Raw genomic sequence first — 24,301 nt, 5'->3', positions numbered from 1 at the left:
TTCTCATAAATAGCTCAGTATAACTCAGTGCTATTAGCTGCAGAAAATGAGCATCTGCTACAGTTAAGTGCAGCAATCTGACACAGGTAACACACATTGTGCAGTATACTGTTATTTTAATACCAATGGTAAATACAATTATTCATCAAGACGTATAATACCATTCCTAGGAATATTGACGTTACAGGAAGAAACACACTGACTGATACAGTAAATTCAGTATGACAGTGTTAGGTTGGACCCAAATATTCTCCAGGGTGCTTATGAACGTGGAATGTGAGTCTTGGGACATGGTTGGGGACCTATAGCAGGCTACAACCTGAATCACTGTCTTACCCAATGTTAGGTGCACCTGAAGTATCTCAGATGCGTTATGTTGGCCTAGCAGTCTGGAGGTGGTTGCATCCTTTATGAATATGGAAACACCACCACCTTTGGAGCTTCGGTCCAAGTTCTAGGGCTGAAAGGTGTGGAATAAGTTATAGCCTGGTAGTGCAGTGGTGCTTTCTGCTGCCATGAGCCAGGTCTCTGTTACAGCACAAATGTCGATGTTCTCCATTTTAAGGAGTGCTTCGAGCAAGTACATTTTGAGTTTTGGACTTCTAGAGTAGAGCAGCATAACCTTCAGATTGCATTTATTTATAGCTGTTATGGTGGTAATTTGGTCTTTGGAACACTGCCTAAAAATGGCACTATAGGGGTGGCAAGAGCCTTGGCCAGTATCCGGAAGACCAGGGGTGACAGATGCAGGCCATCTCTGGCAAAGCATCAAGGTCTGTCAGTCATGTCATCCCAGGCAGGCAGATACCGGATCCCCTTAGAATGATGCCAGAAACTTAGCCAGTTGTTGAAATCAATCATTTTCTGTTTGTACTGTGGTATCATTTTGGGTGATGGTAGGATACTGTTCAGGGCTAGAGTCATACCCACCTGGGCTATATAATCTGAGAACTTCTCCATGTCTCTCTTCATGTAGTCCAGGGAGGTATGTCTCAGGTCATTCACACCCACATGTACAATGACCGAGTCATATTTATACCTGTTGTTGAGGGACCTGAGTGCATGCATTATGTGGTGGATCCTGGCACCTGACAGGCAGCTGACTGTTACTTTCTCCTCACTCAACCTAGTGAGTGGGACATCAGTGTGCCTCACTATAGAGTCCCCTATGACTAGTGTGCTGGGCATGCTGTTTTTCCTTAGGGATTTTGGTTGAGTGGCATAGTGTTTAGGAGAGTTATGTGTCTCGTGATTAGTGTTGTGTTGTGGTGGTTGAGTGCGTTTCTGCCTTGGAGGTCTCTGCTGTTTGGGTAGATTTTTATTGAGAGCTTCCCTCGAAGGTGGGTGTTTGGTTTGTGTTTTTATGTGAAGGCAGTGCTGGTGTGTGTTCTGGAGGGCTGTGTGTTCCATGTGATATGGTGCAAGTGTTGACTTCCCTCTTGACCAGCTATTCCAGTCGTGGCTGGAGAGTGCGTGGCTTCCACTTTGGATATATAAGTGCATCTCTTGCAAGTCTGAGTGTTGGGAGGTAAGAGGAGGGGGTTGTCTGTGTACATGAGCCAGTTGCTACGTTGCCTCAGGATGCCCAAGTTCACCAGATTAATAGGAGAAACCACAGGGAAATGACCTTTAGACATGCCTGGAGGGGTGGGCATTAATAATAATTACTGGAGCTGTTTCCTTGTAGAATGTTTAGTGCTGGTAGCACTTTTGTGTGCTGCAGTAATTGCTACAAGAAGTATGGTATGGTAAAGTGCTAGACTAAAGCTAGTAAAAGGGAAGGAGAGAAGAGATCTAGAAGATCTGAGGGAAAAATTGAAGAGCAGACTTTGGTACTTCTCAGAAGCTTACAAACAGTCATGGATACAGCATATCTGTATCTGGACTAGACTAGTTACAGGAAAGGGGGGACTGAAGCGCAAACTGTCCTTGCTTTTGGCCTGTGCCTCTTAACTCTTCCCTAAAACTGATAATTTTGTGAGAGAACCTGGAGGATGATACTTAGTAAATAATGACAATAATATAGACTTCTTTTATTTCAGAAAATACATGTTAATTTGCATTATCTTATTCTGTCAATATTTCAGTTTAATAGTGAAGATATTTAAAAACATGTCCCTGGTTGTGCCTGATTCTGGAAGCAAGAGACTAAAAGCTATGGCACCTATAATTATACTTTCAAAATCCTAATGGGGAAAAACAAGCTAGAAACTTGCCATTTTGTAGGCAGAGGCTCTTTTGAGACTGACATTGGGGCCCATCTCACTATTAGTGCTAATGATACGTTTCCTTTTAAATGGTGTAAAATATCCTATCTGGCTCAGTGGTGAGCAGAGACTGACTTCTGCAGATAGCAACTTGAACTAAAAACAAATGGATCAGCTGCTATGTTGACAACTTGAGGCCAACCAAAAGCTTGTGAGGACAAGTGGTCTGTGTGTAAACACCTCTGCAGGCTCCCAATGTAATCATTAATATTTGTGTATATGATTAGAAAAGATTTACATCTATTTAAATATCATAAGAGACACACTGGTGTGTAAGTTGTAAAATAACTGAAGGTTACGCCATAAGCTAATTGCCAAGTAATTGGGGTGAGCGTCCTTATATCAAGCATGGAATCCAGTAAAATTACCTTTGTGGCCAATGGTAGGAAATACTTGCAGAGGAGTTACAACTTAGCATGGTAGAGAAGTATAGTCCCGCCATAACTTTAGCTGGGAGCAGTACTTTTCATTGATGTGTGTTTTTATTGATGAGTAAAAAAGCTAGTAATGCTGTTCAAAAATCAGCTGATCAAACCTTTCTGTCTTTTTGTCAATAAGATCCCTGTATAGTGCGGTCAGATTTTATTTCCTTTCTACACTGTATTGTGATCTTGGGGTTGCTGTATGTACATAAATTTAATAAGGCCTGCAAGGAGGCGTATACCCATGCAAACCACTGTGTTTTTATTGATTTTTTGATCCTCTCTGGATCAAGATTAATTGTCTTCAGTCATTAGGGTTTGATATTGTGCATTTGCGATTGAAGATTATGCTTCTTAAAAATGTTCTGTATATAATGTTTTCTGTCAAAAATGGTATGATAACCACTTTGGCAACAGATAGATTTTTAGCATGTCACAGCATTATATAACACAAACAGAAACAGGTCATCTGCTATCTACTTACTGTTCACTGGCATTTAAAAGAAAACTCCATCTTGAAACTCAAACATACATGTATTTTTTGTTGCATCTTTGGTGCAACACAAAGTTAAATAACACTACGAGAAAATGATTTATGGCTCTCTATTGAAATGTCTGCATTCAAAATGCCGAGTGCCTAAAGTCGAAAAAAAAGTTTGGAAACGCAGGAGGAAAGTGAACCTTGAAAATTGCTCTTCTCCTTAAAACCTCTTTTTTGCAGGGGTGGCAAGCCCCCCCCCCCCAACTCGTACATATACCAAGTCTAAGATTGGCATACCTCGGAGAATATCCAAGAAATGGCATCTCAGACTTAGTATGTGTCAAGTCCATAGTCCAATCATTTGTGCATTTATTCTTAGTGTTGTGGCATTTCAAATGACTACCTATGTATGTGTGCATATATACATAAATATATGTATTTTAAAACTGCTTTTTATCAAAAATATGGTAGCCATACTGGCAAGGCATGCATTTGTTAGCTTGTTACAACATTAAGCATGGATGTCTTATTGTATTACATTATTCCACTTGTATTGTTATATTGCTAGCCCTTTTATTATAATATTGCATCCTTGTGTTACATTTAAAGCAGAGAAACTGAATGTGACCGATTTAGTACTTTTTATCTGTGTTTTGCAGTACTAATACAAAATTCCTGTTAGTTAAGACACAATAACTGTTTTGATTTTCAAATTGGATATAGACCTTCCTATAAAATAGTAAGACACTTGTCAGTGTACTTGCATTCAGTGTAAAAATACTAAAATGCTATCTGTTACAGCCATTTGCAAATTGATGACATGTATCCTCTCATTTAGATACTGCAGACTGCTGTGTTTTGCAAATATCCCTTTTTCCTTCATTGTCAGATGCTTGCAAACAGGGGCTCCTTCTCCCACATTAGTGGTGTGAAAGTACTCTTTTCTACCTTTTCTGTAGGTGTGGTTCCAGCTTTCACTGTATAGTTGTCAGATTTGTAGGCAACAAGTGGTACCTGCATGATACAGCCTTTGATGAGTACATATTGCTACTTTATACTGGATTGAGTTATACCTGGAGTTGCAGGGACTGAATTTTCTTTGTGATAACGGTCAGAAGCTCTACATAATATCCAGCCACTAATCTGCCAATAATTCAGAAATCAAAAACCTTATGCTACTTATATTAAGATTGTGCCTGAGCACTTGGCAGTGTTCTCAGACTTCTCTATACTTTGGCAACTTCTCTTCTTCCAGGAAAAACAGAACATCACTGTTGAGCACACCACCACTTACTACAAAAATCTGAGGTCCAGTGGCAGATTGACCGTACTCTTAAACATTTGCAAAGGTCAGGATTATCATTCCATTTCTCACAAACAGCAGTTCATCCCGTTTATTTAGCAGTGGCAGCACTACTTCTAGTAGACAACGCAAAGCAGGCCCCTGCCTAATTCAGCCTTTAAAAAGAAAGAAAACTAGGTTGAGGCTGATGTGAGTTAACCCAGTACTTCTGCTATGGCTGATGTCACTTGGCAGAGTACCAGTGCAAGACAGCAACCCAATCAGTGAAATGAACACTTGTTAACAAAATAGTTTACTCAAGCTAGTCAGTTTTGGAAGAGAAAGTCAGAAGCTAAAATGAAAAGTGGTAGATAATTGGAGAAAAAATGTCAGATTCAAGACCTGACATGTCAGATCCTGATAGTGAGAGGGTCACTTCACTACATTATTCTAACTTCAATTCTGTGGCGGTGGCTGGGATTTCCTTACCTGGCTGCAGGCAGGAAAAGTCAGAAATCGCGCACTTCTTAGTATGCCCAGATGGACTCATGTTCCATGATCAGCATGCAGTTCCAGTTCCAATGTCCCATTCTTACTGAGTTTCCATGCTGCACTCAGCTTCAGTCAGTGCCTTGGCACAGAAAGTATGTAGTAAGCATTCCCAAGTTAGCAGTGACTTAGCCGAGTTTTAGACTGAAATCCACATTGTGCTGGTCTCTGAAATACCATTCTAACTGTAGGAAGAGGATGAGCTAAGCTGGAGAAACTATTAAAAAAGCATTTGCTGATGTGTCAGTCAAAGTTTTTTGGGCAGGCTAACAAGATCAGAGATTTGGGGCTCAAGGTATGCAAATCAGAAGGCCAGGACACTATGCTGCTTTGTTATTTACATCAGGGCATTCTGGCCAAATCTGGACACTTAACTTTGTGATTTAACAAACCATACCCAAGTACATCCTCCATATGAGAAATGCACATCCAATACTAGATCTAGACAGTGACTGTTTATTTGTTCATAAGTTAAAACAAGAATACTGATCTAATGGACATTTGTAATGTAACCAGAGGTCCTAAACCATTGGTGCCCATTAGCATGAATAATTAATACCCATATCCAATGTTGTCTATTTTCATCCGATTCACCATTGGGTTGTTGGATCTGACCTCAGCACAGATTCTAAAGCTCTTCAGTTCCAGGGCTGTGACTGCATAATTCCCCTAAACTCCATCTCAGATCTCATTTGCCACCTGAGGAACTCACTCATGTCATAGAGGGCTCCAAGTTTTAATATTCTTTTTAATGATATTCTGGCTTATCTTGTGGCCTGCATTTCTCCCCCCTCTACCGAGAAAAATGTTTTCTCTCCAGCTTGTGTTATAACCATTTTTAGTGTTTGTTGTATTTCCTGTTTGGTAGATTTGAGGTGGCTAGTTTATATAGAGTATACTGTGTATTTTGCTTAGTACTTAGTTTGTACTTGATTTGTTTATAGATAGTTATCTAGGTAGATATTGATATTTGGTTACATAGTAGATGATTGTTTAGATGAAGTTATCTTGTGGCTTAGGATCATAGGACATTTTAGCTTGTAACTTTTAACTCTCTGCATGTTTGCTTCTTACAGTGACTAGTAATGGCTGATAGACAAGTATTAAAAAAAATGTATGGAGTGTGGTCACAACAACTCTCCCCAGGACCCACACTCCTTATGTGTCTACTGTTTAGGAGCTGCCCATCTCAATGCATAGTGCCAGGCCTGCTCCTCTTTTAACTACCTGATTCTTCAATATAAGAGGGAGAAATTGATCATGAAAGGTATTTTTCCCCTCAAACAGGGTCTGCTGTGCTATCCACTTCCTCTACTGTCCCCTCTCCCACAAGCAAAGACAAGAGACTCAAGGACGGCAGAAAGAGAAGGAAGAAGAGAAAGAAGTCTGCCTGGGAAGACATGATCAATTGCTTTGCCAGAGATGGTCTGCAGCTGTCACCCCTGGGATTCCGGTTACTGGCTAAAGCTCTTGCCACCCCTATAATGCCTTTTTAGGCAAGGTTCAAAGGACAAAACTACCACCGTAACAGGTGCAAGCATGCAAAATCTGAAGGTAATGCTACTCAGTGCTAGAAGTCTAAACCTCAAAATGCATTCTCTCAAGGCATTCCTAAAAATGGAGAACATCGATATCTGTGTAGTAGCTGAGGCCTGGTTCAAGGCTCCAGAGAGCACCCCTACAATACCAGGCTACAACTCATACCACACTTTTCGGCCAACAAACTAAGACCGAAACACTAAAGGTGGAGGAGTGTCCATATTCACCAAGGATATTCACACCTCCAGGCTAATTGCCCAATACAATGCATCTGAAATTCTCCAGGTGCAACTAACACTAGGTAAGACTGCAATCTAAATTGTAGCTTGCTACAGATCCCCCACCATGCCCCAAGAGTCTCACTACACCTTTCTAAACATACTGGAAAATATTAAGATACAACCAAACACCCTAATACTGGGTGATTTCAACTACCCTGCCATTAACTGGGAAAACTACTTTGGTACCAACACCTTTTCCCAACAGTTCTTGAATTCATAAATTCCAATGACCTGGATCAACTAATCCATTGTCCCACCAGGGGCTCCAATATCCTAGACCTGGTCATTACCAACATGGGAGATGCTCCACACCAGTTCTCACCCCCTCATTGGTCAGGTCTGACCATAAGCAAATCACCCTTGACATCCACATCCCACCCCCACCCCCCAGTAAGGAAACCTCTGTAAAAAAAAAAAAAAAAAAACCTCTCCAAAGCCAACTTCATGCTACTCAAGTCAGAAGTGACAAACTTCATGACACCCATGTAGACGGGATCTGAAAGTTTGACTGCTGAATCCTACACTAAGGCACTGTACGAGTGCATCCACTCGTGCATGAATCGTGCCATCCCAAATAGAACCAAGATGCTCTCCTCCAAAAAAAAAGAAGGTCAATCTGGTGGCCCCCTGCTATAAACAAACTACACAACAGAAGGAAGAAACTGTTGCAGAAAAGAGGAAAATCCCAGGATGCAAAAAACTCCCTTACCAGCCTCAGTAAGAAGCTGAGATCTCTCATAAAATCCTCAAAAGCTAGTTACAAAAATAAAATTGCCAAAGATTCCAAAGGCAACCACAAGGCATTCTATAGTTATGTCAAGAATCTAAATGGCAATGCTCAGATCTGCTCTGAGGTGCAACAGAATGGCATTAAATATACTGATCCCAAGGATATTGCCAATATCCTGGCAGATCAATTTAGTGCCAACTTCACCCCCCTCTCACCCCCTAAAGGGCCCATCTCAGTACCAAAAGATTGTCAAATTCCGGTAATCATGGCCATGCAGGTAGAAACCACACTCTCCAAAACTAAAACTACAGCATCCATGGGACCAGATGACATCCCGGGCTCTGTACTACATGAACTACAAAATGAACTGACACGTCACCTAAGTGTCATGTTTAATCATAGTGGGCACAAAGCCTGAGGTAAGGCTAAGTGGCTCAGAGCTACAGTTATCCCACTCCACAAGGGGGATCCACCTTGGATCCCAGGAACTACCATCCCATCAGTCTAACAAGCCTGATCTGCAAGGGCATGGAACTTATAAACAAAGATATTGGCAACCTTCAAACACTGGACCCCATCCAGTTTGGGTTCGTGAAGGGCCGATCTTGTCTGCTGAACCTGATTGACTTCTTTGAATCGGTCTCCAGAGCTGTGGATGAGGGTAAGGCGGTTCACACAGCCTATCTGGACCTCGCCAAGGCCTTCGACACCCCCCTCCTCTGGAATCATAGATAATCTTACTAAGCTGGGCATAAATCCCTACATCACTCGATGGGTTGCCAACCTGCTTACTGACAGAACCCAGACTGTAAAAATAGCTGACTCCAAATCCAGCTCCAGACAAGTGACAAGTGGTGTACCTCCGGGTTCAGTCCTGGGACTGCTCTTGTTTGGGATCTACTTCTTTGAAGTACAGGCCAACACTAAGGGACTCTAGCTAACAAAGTTCGCAGATGACTGCAAACTGGGAGCCATTATTGAATCCCCAAATGATGTGGATATTCTACAAAAGGGCCTTACAGAAACAGAGGTCTGGTGCCGGAGCCATGGGCTCAAGCTTAATGCCAAGAAATGTATAGTTATCCCCTTTGGAAAAAAACATGTACCCATGAATTACTACATAGGTGGCAGTACACTAAACATCGAAAGTGTGATGAGAGGCTTAGGGACACAGGTGGACAGTGGTCTCACTTTTCATAACCACATCGCTACAACAGTCAGGAAATCCTTCTATGTGGCACACCTCATCACTAAGGGCTTTTCATCCAGAAAAAAGGAGGTCATTGTCCCACCGTACTCATCCCTCATTAGACCCATTATAGAGTATAACTCCCCATTTGGTATGTACCTCACAAGACGTCTGCAACAGTTGGAAAGGCTACAGAAATACCTCACTAAAAGAATCACAGGCCTAAAGCAGATGCCATATGCTGACAGTCTAAAAAAACTCCAGCTATACTCTGACATATCATCTACTCAGAGGCGATCTCTGCTTAACATACAAGGCCATGTCAAACCCTGAGCCGGTGGAGATGCTCCACTTAAAGAAATCCCAATCCCTCAGAGCCACACGCTCCAGGGATCTAAACCTTAACATCACAATGAACAAAACATGTTTGAGGGATAGGTTCCTGACCTAGAAACTCCCCATACTCTGGAATAGACTGCCCATACATGTCAATCAGAGCGCCTCCTTTGGCCCTCTTCAAAAGGAACCTTGACGATTGGATGGGAAATTCACCCTGGGGATCATGTCATTCGCTCTGCTAGATAGGGGTCCAGGGAAGTAAATATTGTGGGAAGAAATATCCAGGGAATTTTTATGGCTAGGCTTGTATAGGCCCTAGGGCCGGCTGGTAGCCTAGTAGCAACTTATGAACCTAAGTCAAGAAAGATTGATAAAAAGACAAAGAGAAGGAGAAGATACAAGAAAAAGGAGAAATCAGACTCTGAGAAGTCCCATAAGTGCTCCTCAGTTCTAACTCTTTTGACTGGTTCAGATCCCAAGGTACCATGACGTTTAGAGCCAACAGTTCCACTGATTCATCCATCACCTTTTCTGTCCCAATTCTCCCTGGGCCTGGAGAGTCCCAGGCTACACTCATCATCAGTTCTTCAAGAACAAAGGTACTCGAGACTATCTTCGGTGTCATCATCAACTCGGTCATCAAGAAACCTGACCAAACAAGATGTTGACAGGTTGATGAGGAAGTTCCTCAGAACACAGATTCAGCTCAGGGTTCTCTCAGTGTTGTCTTCCGGGAACATACTGACTGCTGGACTATCTAGTCCTCCTCTTGTTTCTTATCTAGTCCCAGTCCACCCCTCAGACCTGGCTATCTCAGATCTGATCTGTCCTGGAGAGCATTTGCTGGAACTGACAGTACAAGTGACTTTGACTTTTGACAGATTCTCTTCCTCTTTTGGCTCTGATATATTTGGATCTAGAAGAGACTTGGAGCCAAAGTTTCAGGGCTGTGGCTTCAGGGGATGGGTCGACACTGAAGTTGTTACTGAAGCCATCTCTTACCCTTGTCAAGGCCTCTCAGTTCCAAGGCTTCCTTTCGGTCTGGGGACAGGAAGGCTCCAGCAGAGCTGATAGGATCTTCGGCTCTCGAGGCTTTCAGGCGAGTCCTTTCGATGCTGATGGAAAAGATGCAGCCATCTAGTTCAGGTCCATCTGAACCCCCAACTAGAAACAGTTTCTACTTCATATTTTCTAGTCAGACAAGAACAGTCAGTTCCACAGGCTTCTCAGGTTACATGCTACATTAGCTCCCAGTCTGATTCAGATCCTTCTGACCCCCACTACCCCGGAACCAGTTCACAGGAAATGGACATGTAAGCGGAAGCACTTCACAGAAGATACAGACTTGGATGAAGGTGAAGGCTGCCCTTGATCCCCTCTGAAGACATTGCATTTGACAAAATCCTTGAATTGCTGTCAAGATTAGTCTGTGTTCCTGGAAGCCTTTGGTTCTGGCTCATCTTCATCCTGAGTAGTACCACACGTTGACCCACTCATTGATTTGATGTCTCATTGGGCATGGAAGGACCCTGACATGGTGGAACCCATCCCTAAGAAACCTGATAGGATTCTAGCAGTATCCACAAACGAGGAGCACTGAAACAAAGGTTCACAGGTAGATCCGATGGTATTAGTGGGAGCCACAAAGAAGAAACTTTTGAAAAAAAACATTCTTCCATCCCCCTAACAGAAAGTCTAGGGCAGTGGATCATTTTGGGGAGAAAAAATTATGCTTCAGCAACCTTTAGCCTTAGAGTGCTGAATTATTTAGCTGATGTCACCAGATTTCAGAAAGACCCAACCAAGGAAATTACCAAGTCTCTCTTGGGTATCCTGCCTCTGGATGTTCAGAAGACCGTGGACTAGCTTTTTACCCACCAGTTTGTTTCCAATGTAGCTATGCGACAGCTTTCCTAACATGGCTGATGGCATGGCCAGAGCAGCAGGCACTGGCATTGCCATTCGATGGCATGCCTGGATTCATCTATGCGATTTTTGGGAAAGCTGTATGACATCCTTCATTAATGCCCCCTTTAAGTAGTCCACCTTCTTTGGACCTAAAGTGAAAGAAACGCTGACTAGGAATCAATAGGATGGTAATATTCTCTCTGCAGTGGGAATCCGCTGCGCTGTTCCCCAAATATCCTATTCTAGGAATCAATGGGCTGGGAAGAAGATGCGTTACTAAAAATCACAGTACTGTTATCAAGACACTTCTGGCAGTAGACCTCCTTGTGACAGAGGAGGAGGTAACAACAATGGATCTCACCCTAGAGGCAGAGGTGGACTCCATAACCAGAGCTTTCGTGGTCCTTTTACCGAAAAACATTTTCAGTGCCCTTGAACTGTTGCCCAGTTGCTGCATTCTGGAGGTAGTCAGGGGGCACTTACCTCCACACCCATAAGCTTGGCAAAACATAACTATGGATTCTTGGATGCTAAATATAATTTTCAGAGGCTACTCCATACCATTTTCATTGCCTGTCTTCAAGAAGAAGAAAGTTCCTGATGTTCCAACCAGTCATTCAGAACTGGCAGCAGCTGAGATCTCCAGGCTACTGGAAAAAGAGTCATCTAGCCAGTCCCTGAAGACCATTTACAATCTGGAGTCCATTCAAGGTTTGTTTTAGTACCTAAGAAAACAGGAGACCTTGGACTCGTTCTGGATCTGAACCATTTAAATCAGTATGTCAAACAGACGAAGTTTCAGATGGCCACACTTCTGTCCATTTTGCATTTGCACAGGAAGCACAATTGGATGTGCTCCATAGATCTGAAAGATGCTTACTGTAATTTGAAGATGGAGAAGCATTCGAGGAGATTTCTGTATTTCCAGCTGAGAGCCAATCCTTATCAATTCATAGCTTTGCCATTCGTTCTCACTACAACCCCCAGGGTGTTAACCAAGATGATGGCACTGGTGGCAGCATGTCTTTGTCTGCTAGGGGCCCATGTTTTTCCTTTACCTCAAAGATCATCTCCTGGCCACTGCTTCAAACAACCTGTTCTCGAGCCAACGGGACCTTTTGTTCAAGCTGATGCAAGAGCTAGGGATCACGGTCAGTCTAACCAAAATCATCTCTCACCTACTCAACAGACAGAATTTATTAGATGCCACCTGTACACAAGCTTGCATATCGCCAACTTCCCAACTCAACAGTTCTTTCCCTGTGTCTCACTGCCACTCAAGTTCTCCATCATCCTTCCCTGTTAGCGAGACAATACTTTGCCTACTCAGTGTAATGGTTTCCACAATCTTCATGGTTCCATTGAACAGATTTAACATTAGAGTACTTCGGTGTCTCCTTGTAGTATAATGGTCTTAATTTTACCTTCTATTTCATGCAAGATTTGGCTTTACTCAAATTTGCAGGTAACATAGATCCTGGTGGATAACATCTCATTCAGTGCCAGAAGTGTGTCCTTTCCTTACAGCCCCCCCCCCCCCCATGGTGATAGTGATAATGGATATATCCCTTCTAAGGTGGAGAGGACATTTTAAAAGGAAGACATTCTAGGGTGCTTTGTCATATGGAGAGGTCAACCTTGACATCAGTGTCCTGGTGATGAGGGTAATCTTCCTAGCATTGCAGGCCTTTTAGGATGTCCTCCCAAGGGGTGTGATTTCCGTATAGACAGACAATATGTCAGTGGTTTGGTACATAAACAAACAGGGAGGAACATGCTCCTATCCCTTGTGTCAAGAAGCCATGAGAGTCTAGCAATGGGCGAGATCTTCTCACCGCTTTCTAATAGCAATGCATGTCCCGGTGTAATCCAGTGTACTGGCAGACAAATTAAGTAGATCTGTTTTGATGCCTCATGAGTGGTCGCTCAATCCAGCAGTGATAGCTTTGATTTTCGGTCACTGGGACCAACTTTGCTGCATCCTGTTCACATCCTGCATAAATAACAAGTGTGTCAGTTACTTTGCCCTGATCCTTCTGTTAGGACAGTCCCTGAGGGTGAGGGACTCTGTAGTCTAGAGTCCCCCCCCCCCACGTCTCCTTTGTGCCTTTCTCCATCACCTTTAATAAACAAATTCACAAAGAAAGCAAGAATTTGCAAGGCCAAGATGATCATCATTGCCCCTTTCTGGCCGCTACACACGTGGATTCCCTTCCTGTGGTGTCTACTAGTACATCCTCCATGGATGCTGGACCATTACCCAGCTCTAGTAACACACCTGTCTGGACTGCCTCCTCAGGACTAGAATGCCATGAAGTTAACTGCTTGGTTCCTCCAGTTCTAACCTTAACCAGAGATGCCAGACTTCCTACTTTGGTTATTTAAATCCTATTTGCATTCCAAAAATGGACCACTACAAAAATATACCATAGCAAATGGAAGAGATTTTGCATTTGGACTATGTCCAGGGGTTTAGACCCCTTCATTGCCCCCATTCCTATCTGAACTTTTCCACACCATCTCCAGTTATTTGACTATTAAATTGCAGATGGCAATTATCTTAAGTTTCCACATAGGTCAGAATGACAATTCTGTTGCTCCTTTAAGAATCTCTAAAGCCTCCTTGAACAGAACTTTTCTCCAGCAGCCACCTGTCAGAGACTTAGTATCTCCATGGGACATTAACATCATGTTACAGGCATTGACTGAAACATCCTTCAAGCTGGCAGTATCAGTTGATCTGAAGTTCCTTTCTTAGACAACAATTTTTCTGGTGGCAGTTACTTCAGCCAAATGAATTTCAGAAATGCAAAACACTTTCCTGCAAACCTTCCTATTTGGTTTCCATACAGAGTTTTCCCTAAGAACCAGCACATCTTTCCTTCCTATGTTGATATCTGAAACTAATCAGTCAATAAACCTACTAATCTTTTTTTTCCAACATTTTCTAACGAGGGAAAATACATGCTGCACATGTTGAACGTCCATCACCAGCTTATGTTTTATCTTTATAAAACCAAACTATTCAGGAAATCCAGATCAGTTGTTTATGGCATTTTTCCAAACCTAAATTTGGCAAAGTACTGACTAAGGTTACTCTGTCAAGATAGTTATCAGAATGCATTTCCTTTACTTACAATAAAAGGGCTTGCCTTTGCAATGTAAACCTAAGGTTCATTCTACAAGGGCAGTGGCCACTTTAACAGGTGTTGCCAGTAGACTACTTATTGATATTTGTGTAGGTCATGTTCCTCTAGTTCCACTATTCTCAGGAATGTCCTTACTTGATACCACCAGGGTCCATATGTTCTTACCATTATGTTCTTAAACAGTTGTCAGATTCAACCACTGGTATAATAACTTTAGCTGCTGAGCATAGGGGGCTTTATTGATGAGAACTGGAACCAATATTTTTGAACCCTTAACCGAGACTTGAAGTAGGTGGTCTGAAGTTATCTTTGTGCATACTTTTGTGGCAGTGTAGGTTTCCCAGTTAATGGAGAGATAGTTGAAATCTCTCAAGAGAATTTGTTTTAGGTTGAATAGAGTGGGATGTCAGGTTTAGATAGGTTCAGAGTTTTATTTACCATGAAAAGGATGTGGAGGAGTTCAGGATTCTTATGAGTCCAGAGGTGAACTGGTTTCTTAGGAATAGTAATGTTGTACATTTTGGCACTGGATCTGAAAGAGTTATAGGTGCTGAAACCCTGCAGTGCAAGGGAGCTGTTACTATTCTGATACCATGTTTCAGTAACTATGCAGAAAGCTAGGAATGCCTGTAAAGAGTGTGCATTTCTTGGGTGAAAGAGGTCTAGTAAAATAGAATCTTTCTTAGACTGACAGCCAAGACAGAGGTCCCCATGCAGGTGCTGGTATGAGGCAGAAAAAAAACAAGTAGGATTTTAGTTTCTAAGCAGCTTTGTTTTACAAAACATTGTGGCCCTTCTACTTGGGCAGGATGTTTGGAGTATTACATTCCCGGCAGCGAATGTATAGCTTGCGATTGACCTAATGAGGGAAGAATAGAGGAAGGGATTGTATATCATCAGTAATTTATAGAACACAGTAGAAAAAATTCTGAACTGTAATTTAACACGTGATGATCAAAGGATATATCATTGCCAATGAAGGTATCAGTTCTCTGTTGACTGTTACCTTATATTGTAATTAGTAGAACTGACTTGTTTCTCAAAGGTAACTACGGACAGTGCAGTGGCTTAGTGGTTAGCATTGTCACCTCACAGCAAGAGATTCTCTGGTTCGATTCTCAGCTGGGGTGACTTCTGTGCAGAGTTTGCATATCCTCCCTGAGTTTGTGTGGGTTTCCTCTGGGTGCTTGAGTTTCCTCCCACATTACAAAGACATGCACGTCAGGCACGTTTCTCCCCGAGCCTCCTCTGAAAACTGGCTTGTTCCAAGTCGGACTTTCCCAGTAAACAAATGTTGTTAAATAATAAACTACACTACATTTTTTGAAATTAAGCTTAAGGCCATGGTCAGTGCATCAAGTGCTGGTTCTGACAAACCCCTCCCGGAGGATCTGAGTATCTATGGAGGAGTTAATAACCGTACCCAATTTACATTCCTCTGTAAACTTGGTTAGACAACTCTGATCGCTGCTTTTACACCAGAAATGAAAATGCAAGAAGGGGGCATGGGACAGAACACTGAGGGGAAACTACTATTGATGTGCCATTTAGATAAGAAGATACCACTAACTCTTTGTGTGTGATCATGAATGGAGAAGAGTTTGTGCTCCAACATGTAAGGTTTACTATTAGACTGGTCAGCTTGTCAGTATTACTAGCATGGGGAATTGTATTGAAGGCTTTAGCATACTCCAGATAAACACTATAAATAAAATGATCTCTGTAAATGGCATCCATTATATTTTTTTAAACAAATTAACCACATTAAGGAAACAGGATTTATCTTTCACAAAGCCAAATTGATTCAGATTGTGGGTTTATAGGACACCAGTTTTTGATCAAGATATGTTCTATGATTTTACAGATGATAATGGTGATGTAGTTGCCAGGTTATGTGACAAGTCTGCCCTTGTAGTGTATGCCGCCATTCTGCAGAGGTCAGGGGCACCCTGTGGAGAAACTTAAGTTGAAAAGATATAGGAGAGGTTTGGCAATGTTGAACTTTGAACAAACTAGGAGGTAGTCTGGTTTATTCTTTGAGGCCATTGAGCTTTATGTTTTGCTTTTGAATAGAGCTTCTAGGATTTTAGTAGAGTAATGATTTTTTTGGAGAAAGTGGAATTCAGTGATTCAGGGGAGGGTCATGGAGGTTAGTGAGAGAAATGAAATTGAAAATGAATGTGTCATCTAGGATGGTGACTGTGCCTTTAGGATGAGAAGTAGTAGTAGTACAGTTTTATTTGTCTTACTGCTTTGTTGAATGCTACTTTTAATACTTCTCATATAACTAGAATCATGAAGTAGACTGATAGTTTAATTTGATACCTTGATAGATGTCCTTCAAGGATGCATCTGCAGTCATCACATATGGGTTGTCCTGCCTCAGGCAGCCCTTCGGTCGGCCGGATTCCAAAGTCTGGGTCCGGCGTCGGCTGATGTCGCCCTTTCCCCGACATCAGAGCGCCTGGGGTATAAAAGCGTCAGCCAACGCCATCTTCCTCAGTCTTTCTTGCCGCGTGGTGCCCGAAGCAGAAGCAGTTCGCAAGTGCCGGTCGGCCAGCTCCTGTAATTCAGCTACCGAAGACTTCAAAAGCTAAGTACCCCGTTGGGGACTCTTTCTTGCCTCAGCCGATGTCAGATAAAGTTAATAATTGCTTAACTTGTGGGAAACAAATACCTCATAAGGATTTCCACTCTTACTGCCTCCCCTGCCTAGGCCCAGACCACGACGTCTCGGCCTGTTCAGCCTGTGCTTCCTTCAATCGACGCACTCTCAGGCGTCGGGCGGAGTTTGCAGAGGAATTTTTTGGGGCTAGTTTCTCCTACAACATGCCGTCAGAGACTCCGACTCCTCATTTAACCAAGAAACGGAAGGACAAGGACCGACACACACGGACCGTGGTTTCGGCTGAAACCGTGGCTAGGCCTACCGCGAGTGTCTCGGTCTCGGCTGAAACTGAGTCCTTGGCACTTCCAACCCACGAAACCGTTCAACCGACAACCTCGGCCCCGGAGGCCCCTGCTGAGTCGGTTATTGAATTTCCTTCAGAAACTGGTGTCTTGGAGTCTTCCGACACCGTTCCTCTAGACAAAACTACACCAGCACTTGGTGCAGCCAGGCCTCCTGCATCCATGTCCATAAAGTCATTCACCAGGGCTAAAGCTGCTAAACACACAAAAGCTATGCCTCCCAGGGTTATTCCTCAGGGACCCACTACAGGTTCACAGATTCTAAGTTTAGCAGAGGACCTAATTTCCTTAATTAGGGGCTCTCAGCCCCATCCGGACAGGGGCTCTCAACCTCCTCTAGACAAAAGGCCCAGGGTTGAGCCCTCTGATCCCCACTCCTCAGAGGAGGCCTCTGATGGCTCTGCTCTCTCGGACTACCAGGAGGAGGCTTTTTCGGCCTACGAGGATTCTGATGCAGAGGAATCTATCCCCTCGGCCTCCCCTCCTGAAGAACTTTCCTTCGGGGAGACCCTGCACACTAAGAGAGCATTTCAAATGGCAGGGCCAGGAATTCTCTGAGTCCAGAAAGAGATTAAGAACTTTTCTGCATTTACCTCAGCATAGACCTTTGGCTATTCCTCCTGTTTTGAATGTCATTGATGATGTGTACTCTGAGTCTAGCATAACCCCTGACACTCTTCCTCCGGCCCCTGTCAAACCCGATAGGTACTACAGGGTCCCGGACTCGCATCATTTTCTTTACAAGGCCCACTCCCAGAAACTATTTCCCAGGGCCCTAAAGGGGTTGCAGCTACCACTGCTAAAAATCCACTCCCCTCTGAAAGGGAGTCCAGGGCTTTAGAGAGATGGGGTAAAAAAGTGTATACTTCTGCTACTCTTTCTATGAGGGCATTAAATTGTCAATTTCATATGATACAGTACCAAGAGTATTTGTTAGATGAATTGCATAAGAAACTGTCTTCACCTGAACCACTAGATTGCAAATCACTTCAGGATCTGGTACATAACTCCCAGCAGGTTAGCAACCATTTCTTGCAGTGTAGTTATGATGCATTGGAAGCTTCATGTAGGTCAGCTATGACTGGTGCAGTCATACGTAGGCATGCTTGGCTGAAGGAACAATCTCTGCCAGACCATGTTAAAGCTAAGCTTCTGGATGCTCCACTGGAAAAGCAAAAGTTATTTGGCTCCACTGCTCAAGAGGTCTTAAAGTTGAGGAAAAGGCAAAATCTGTACAAACAGTCAAAGATTTCCTACAAGTCCAACCGCCAAGATTCAGCAGAAATTGGCCTGCCAAGAATTGGTCCTTTCCGGACACAGAAAGATTTCAGAGAGGCAAGAACAGGCATGCCAGAGGTAGAGGGCAAGCTAGAGGCTCCTACAGAGGACGTCAATGGCAGCCTCCCAACCAGAGAGGTAGTGCAGGACCTACAACTGCTGCACAAGGACAGACTCAATGACTTCACTTTGACTCCGCTGACCAGGGCTCAATTAGAAGCACCTTTGGGTGGAAAGCTTTCTTTATTCTCAGAAAATTGGCACAGTATTACAAGAGACAAATGGACACTGCAAATAATAGACAAAGGATACAGGTTCCATTTTCACACATTACCAAACAGAAAAGGCATGCCAGACCTGCCACCAAATCAAAGGGCAGAGGCTTTGAAACAAATCTCCAACTTAATGCAAATGAAAGCTATAGAAAAGGTTCCTATTTCAGAACAAGGCCAAGGATTTTATTCCAGACTATTCCTTGTTCCAAGAAAAGAAAAACAATGGAGGCCTATTCTTGACTTGTCCGCACTGAATACTTATCTCATTGTGCCAAAATTCAAAATGCTGACTACAGCAACTCCTTCCCATGCTGGGCAAGGGGTCTTGGCTGGTAACTCTGGACGTCAAGGAGGCATACCTGCATGTCCCTATCAGACAAAGCTGCAGAAGGCACCTCAGATTTCTTGCAGGTTCAGAGCATTATCAATTCTCAGCATTGCCCTTTGGCTTATCTACTGCGCCCAGAGTATTCACGAAATGCCTGGCATCAGTAATTGCACACTGCAGACTTCAGGGGATTCAAATATACCCATATCTGGACGACTGCCTTATACAAGCGGACAGACAACAAACTTTGGTAAAGCATTTGAATTATGCCATCCACCTACTTCAGGCCTTGGGATATACAGTCAACATTCACAAATCAAGACTTGTTCCATCCCAAAGAATAACTTTTCTGGGTGCGGATCTAGACACAACCACCCAAATGGCTTTTCTCACAGAAGAAAAACAAAGACAACTACCGGATTACTTCAAGAACCTGACAAGACAAACTCAGCTGACTGCAAGGAAAATCCTGCAGGCCCTGGGTTACATGGCATCTTGCATTCTCCTGATTCCACAAGCAAGGCTGCATATAAGGAAACTACAATGGTATCTAAGGAGTTTATGGACTCAGCACAGTCACAGCTTAGAAGCTTTGATCCCACTCATTCCATGCCTCCAAAAGGAATTTCTGTGGTGGGCTCAAGAAAGCCAGTCAAACAGGGGTCTGCCCTTCAGCAAACCAATAGCCAGCCAAACCATTACAATGGACGCTTCAGACCATGGTTGGGGAGCACACATGGAGGGCAGATGTATTCAAGGACTATGGTCACAAAAGGAGCTACGCATGCACATAAACCAAAAGGAAATGCTGGCAATGATACATGCAATCGAGGCCTTCAAACTCTTTCTGCATCAAGGCCACCTGTTAATAAGGACAGACAACACCACAGTTATGTGGTACATAAGCAAGGAGGTACCCATTCCTACCCTCTTTGCAGACTGGCAATGAATCTATGAGAACTTTCCCTGAAACTCAATATAGAGCTGCAATCACAGTTTGTGCCAGGAAAAGACAATATACTGGCGGACAGCCTAAGCAGAAATATCATGGATGCACACGAATGGATGCTGCACCCAGACATCTTCTTTCAGATAACACAATCATGGGGGAGGCCGGACATAGATCGTTTTGCCTCGCACCACAATCATCAGCTGAAGAAATTCTGCTCAAGGACATACCACCCACAAGCATGGAAAGTGGACGCCCTCTCTTTCATTTGGAGAACTCTAACAGTGTATGCATTTCCACCTCTTCCATTAATGACCAAGGTCTTACTGAAGACCAGGACAGAGCAGCCAAAAGTGATTCTGATAGCTCCGGACTGGCCAAGACAGCACTGGTACCCACTGTTAAAGAGCATATCACGCACGAAACCGTGGCCTCTTCCTCAATGGCCACTTCTCCTGACACAGCACAATTACAAAACTCTGCATTCCAACCTGAAAACCTTGCAACTAACAGCCTGGAGAATACCTTGACTTCTTCCCAGGATAAGCTATCCAAGAGAGTGAAGGATATCATCATGGAAGCTCGCCGGCCTTCCACAAGAAAGGCTTACTCAGCAAAATGGAAAAGATATCGCACTTGGAGCACCACAAAGGGCCTAGATGCGACAGTGATGAACATGGCACATATCCTGGAATACTTGGCAGAAATGCTCCACAATGGCCTGTCTTACTCCTCCATTAAAATCCATGCTTCAGCAATTTCAGCAGAGTACAATACTGATCCACCTGTCTTCTCTCATCCTCTCCTAAGGCAGTTTCTAAGAGGAATTAAAAACATCAATCCTCCAAGGAAACCACCACTGCCTACATGGGACCTTAACTTCGTGTTGGAAAAACTAACACTGCCTCCCTTTGAACCAACAGCATCTTCGGAATTACAGTTCCTGTCTTGGAAGACTGCCTTCCTTCTAGCCATAACCTCAGCAAGAAGAGTATCTGAGTTACAGGCCCTCATGGCAGTACAACCATTTCTTATTTTTCATCAGGACAGAGTCTCATTGAGAACCAATCCTTCATTTATGCCAAAGGTGGTATCCAGGGTCTCATTGAACCAAGCTATTCACCTGCCTACCTTCTTTCCAAATCCACAAAACAAAGGGGAAAAACTTCTGCATACCCTGGACATTCACAGACAGTTGCGCTACTACTTGGACAGAACTAAAACTTACAGAAAAACTGACCAGCTGTTTGTAGCATATGCTGCTGGTGCACAAGGAAAAGCAATTTCCAAACAGACAATTTCAAAATGGATAGGGAATTGCATTCGATTTTGTTACTCCTTTCATGGAAAAACTGTGCCAGCTAACATTAGGCCTCATTCCACCAGAGCCACAGCCACCTCCACAGCCTTCTTAAGAGGGGTGGCTACCAAGGACATTTTAGAAGCTGCTACATGGAGCTCCGTGCATACATTTTCCAAGCATTATAATTTACCTTTATATTCCAGATCCAGAGCAGGCTTTGCTACGGCAGTCCTGCAGGGTATTTTAGCTACACCATCCATTACTTAGTTCCTCCACCCCCAGATTGGCTATGGTATTCTACCCATGTGTGATGACTGCAGATGCATCCTTGAAGGACATAGTACAGTTTTGTACCTACCATAAATGTAGATGTCCGATAGGTATGCATCTGCAGTCAGGTTTACCCTCCCTCCTTCCCCTCTGTGGTAATTCTTGGGTACTTATCCCTCTCGTAGCTAGCTGGGGTTATCTTTTATGGTGTATTTGTTTGATATATATATATATATATATATATATATATATATATATATATATATATATATTTCTGTGCATATTTGGAAATTATTGCATTTCTCCAAATTTTAGCCTTCCTTAGAGGGCACCTGGCATCTGGGGCAAGAAAAACAGAGGAAGATGGCGTCGGCTGACGCTTTTATACCCCAGGCGCTCTGACGTCGGGGAAAGGGCGACATCAGCCGACGCCGGACCTTTTGGAATCCGGCCGACCGAAGGGCTGCCTGAGGCAGGACAAACCCATATGTAATGACTGCAGATGCATACCTATCGGACATCTACATTTATGGTAGGTACAAAACTGTACTTTCCTAATGGTGTGCTTAATTTCTTTGCTAGCCTGCCTAATTTGGAAGGGAAAGGAAAGTGATTCATTTGGAAACATAGTAACAACATTAAATGTAGTTGTGCCATTACATTGCACAATCATGAGCCAGTTGTTTAGTCTACTTCTCCATTTTCCGGGTTTGTCTGTTTATCTTTTATGGTAGGTGTAATTATTTTGTGTTCACAGATGGGCTGCATCGGATTAATGTCAACCCATTTAAATGAAGCACCATCAGTGCTTTTTCTATCTTCATTTGTATTTGATAGGCCACTAGAAAATGTTATTCAGTACAACAAAGAGCTCCCTTTCTAAATAAGCAATGTTCCAAATCTCTGACCTGTTTCAGCAGCAGGTATTTATGGTGACTAAGTGTTTCACACATTTTGTTCTGCTGCGTAAGATGCACTTATAAGTCTTACATCTTTAGGGTTTGGATTCCTTAACTGTTTTATTGCTGTGTTTTTCTCCCACTCCGTGTGTGTCATATAGTGAAATGGACACTCTGATTTAATTCTGTTAACAGGATTTGCTGCATTTTCCAGTTCTGGAGACAAGTAGAGCATTGGGTCATGTGAAAATGCATGCTGCTGGTTTGCATTTCATTAGTCATCTCCATTATTGCTGAAGGGTTAGCCATGGTATTTTCATTACCTGAAGGAACTCATCAGCAGTAATAACACAATTTAAGGCAAAGCATAGAAAACTAATACAGTGTTCCAGCAGGAGAAGCCCAGTTAATGTCTTTCCATAGGTCACTGTTGCAGTATTCCAGTACCAATGGGTTATATTGCCAAGGTGATCTGATGTCCAGCTAGTGTACAAAAGCCAAACACTTTCTTTACACTTGTACATAGTGTATGACCTAAGCCCATGGCCCTAGAGGGGGTACCATAAGCAGACACAGAAGCATAAAATCCTCAGACAGTCTTGCCACCAGTCCTAATGCAGTATTGTGCTTCTGTTGGTCAAATCACCTCATTGTTGTTACCTTCTACTTTTGCCTAGACTTATCTGAATAAGTTCCCTATTGAGGGACCTTCTTTTTCCTGTATTTTTCTAAAAAAGAAAAAATTGTTAATGTCAACTAAGAGAGAGAGAACTGTAACTGTAGAAGGCAAATACTTTATAAGGACCTGTATTCTGAGTGTTTATTCTGTCTGGGGGCTAAACCCAGTAACAGAATATGTCAGATCTGCCACTCTCTTGTTCCTAAAACCTTCCATACTCTATTTTCATCTTTAAATACATATTTAAGAGACCCATCATCTGAAGTGCCTCATGCATATCAAAATAAACTGATTCAGATACACTCAATGAGATGCTGCAGGAAACCATGGTACATGCAACTCTTTCTCAGACACCCGCTACCTTGACCCAGCCAGAGGTTGGTTTAGTATGCGACTCTCTTGCACATGATGAAGCCACTTATACTGGTACATTTGAGAAGGTGGCATTGATGGTGATTATTTCAGAGGGACCAGAAGGCATTCCTCAAATTCTTGTTAGGGAAGAGGGGATTGGCACTTTGAGGTGTTTCAGGATACCTACCGCCATGTTTCATGAGGGCTGTATTTCCCTTCTTCAGAGACTGGGTTTCACAATAAACTTCCAAAAATCTTTCCTCGCTCCTTCAAAAGACTACATCTTCACATCTTTCTGGGGTGAAGAATCCAGACAGATCGAATGCTGGCCTTCCTGCCCCCTCAGAAAATTCCAAGACCTCCTTCCTCTGCAGTCTCCTACAGCTAGGGAGTTTCTCTGCCTTCTAGGAATCATGGCATCCACCAGCCCCATGTTACCAGTGGCCAAATTTCACATGAGGAAATTTCAGTGGTGCCTCAAGTCAGTTTGGAGCCAGCATGCACACCCACTGGACTGTGATGTCCCTCTTTTTCCTTGTCTGAAGAGGGAACTTCATTGGTGGATTCAACAAATTTCCCTGAACCCAGGCCTTCCTGTACATTCTCCTCTTCCAATTCAGGAATTGTTCACAAACACCTCAAACATGGGTTGGGGAGGCAGCTTTGCATCCTTGCATCCTGGAAGGTTCAAGGCGTTTGGTCTCCTTCTCAAAGGAAGGAGCACATAAAAATAAAATAAATGGGAACCCTGCTCTTGGCTCTACAGACCTTTCACTCTCTCTTTTTTTGTCCAGGCTCTCTAAAACTGTTTTGAGACAACACCTCATTTTTTTTTGGTATGTAAACAAGTGGGGGGGGGG

Source organism: Protopterus annectens, chromosome 2.part0 (assembly GCF_019279795.1).
Source record: "Protopterus annectens isolate FY-2018-M chromosome 2.part0, PAN1.0, whole genome shotgun sequence".
Taxonomy (NCBI): domain Eukaryota; kingdom Metazoa; phylum Chordata; order Ceratodontiformes; family Protopteridae; genus Protopterus; species Protopterus annectens.
The sequence above is the reverse complement of the archived record's forward strand: the minus strand, read 5'-3'. Positions refer to the sequence as shown.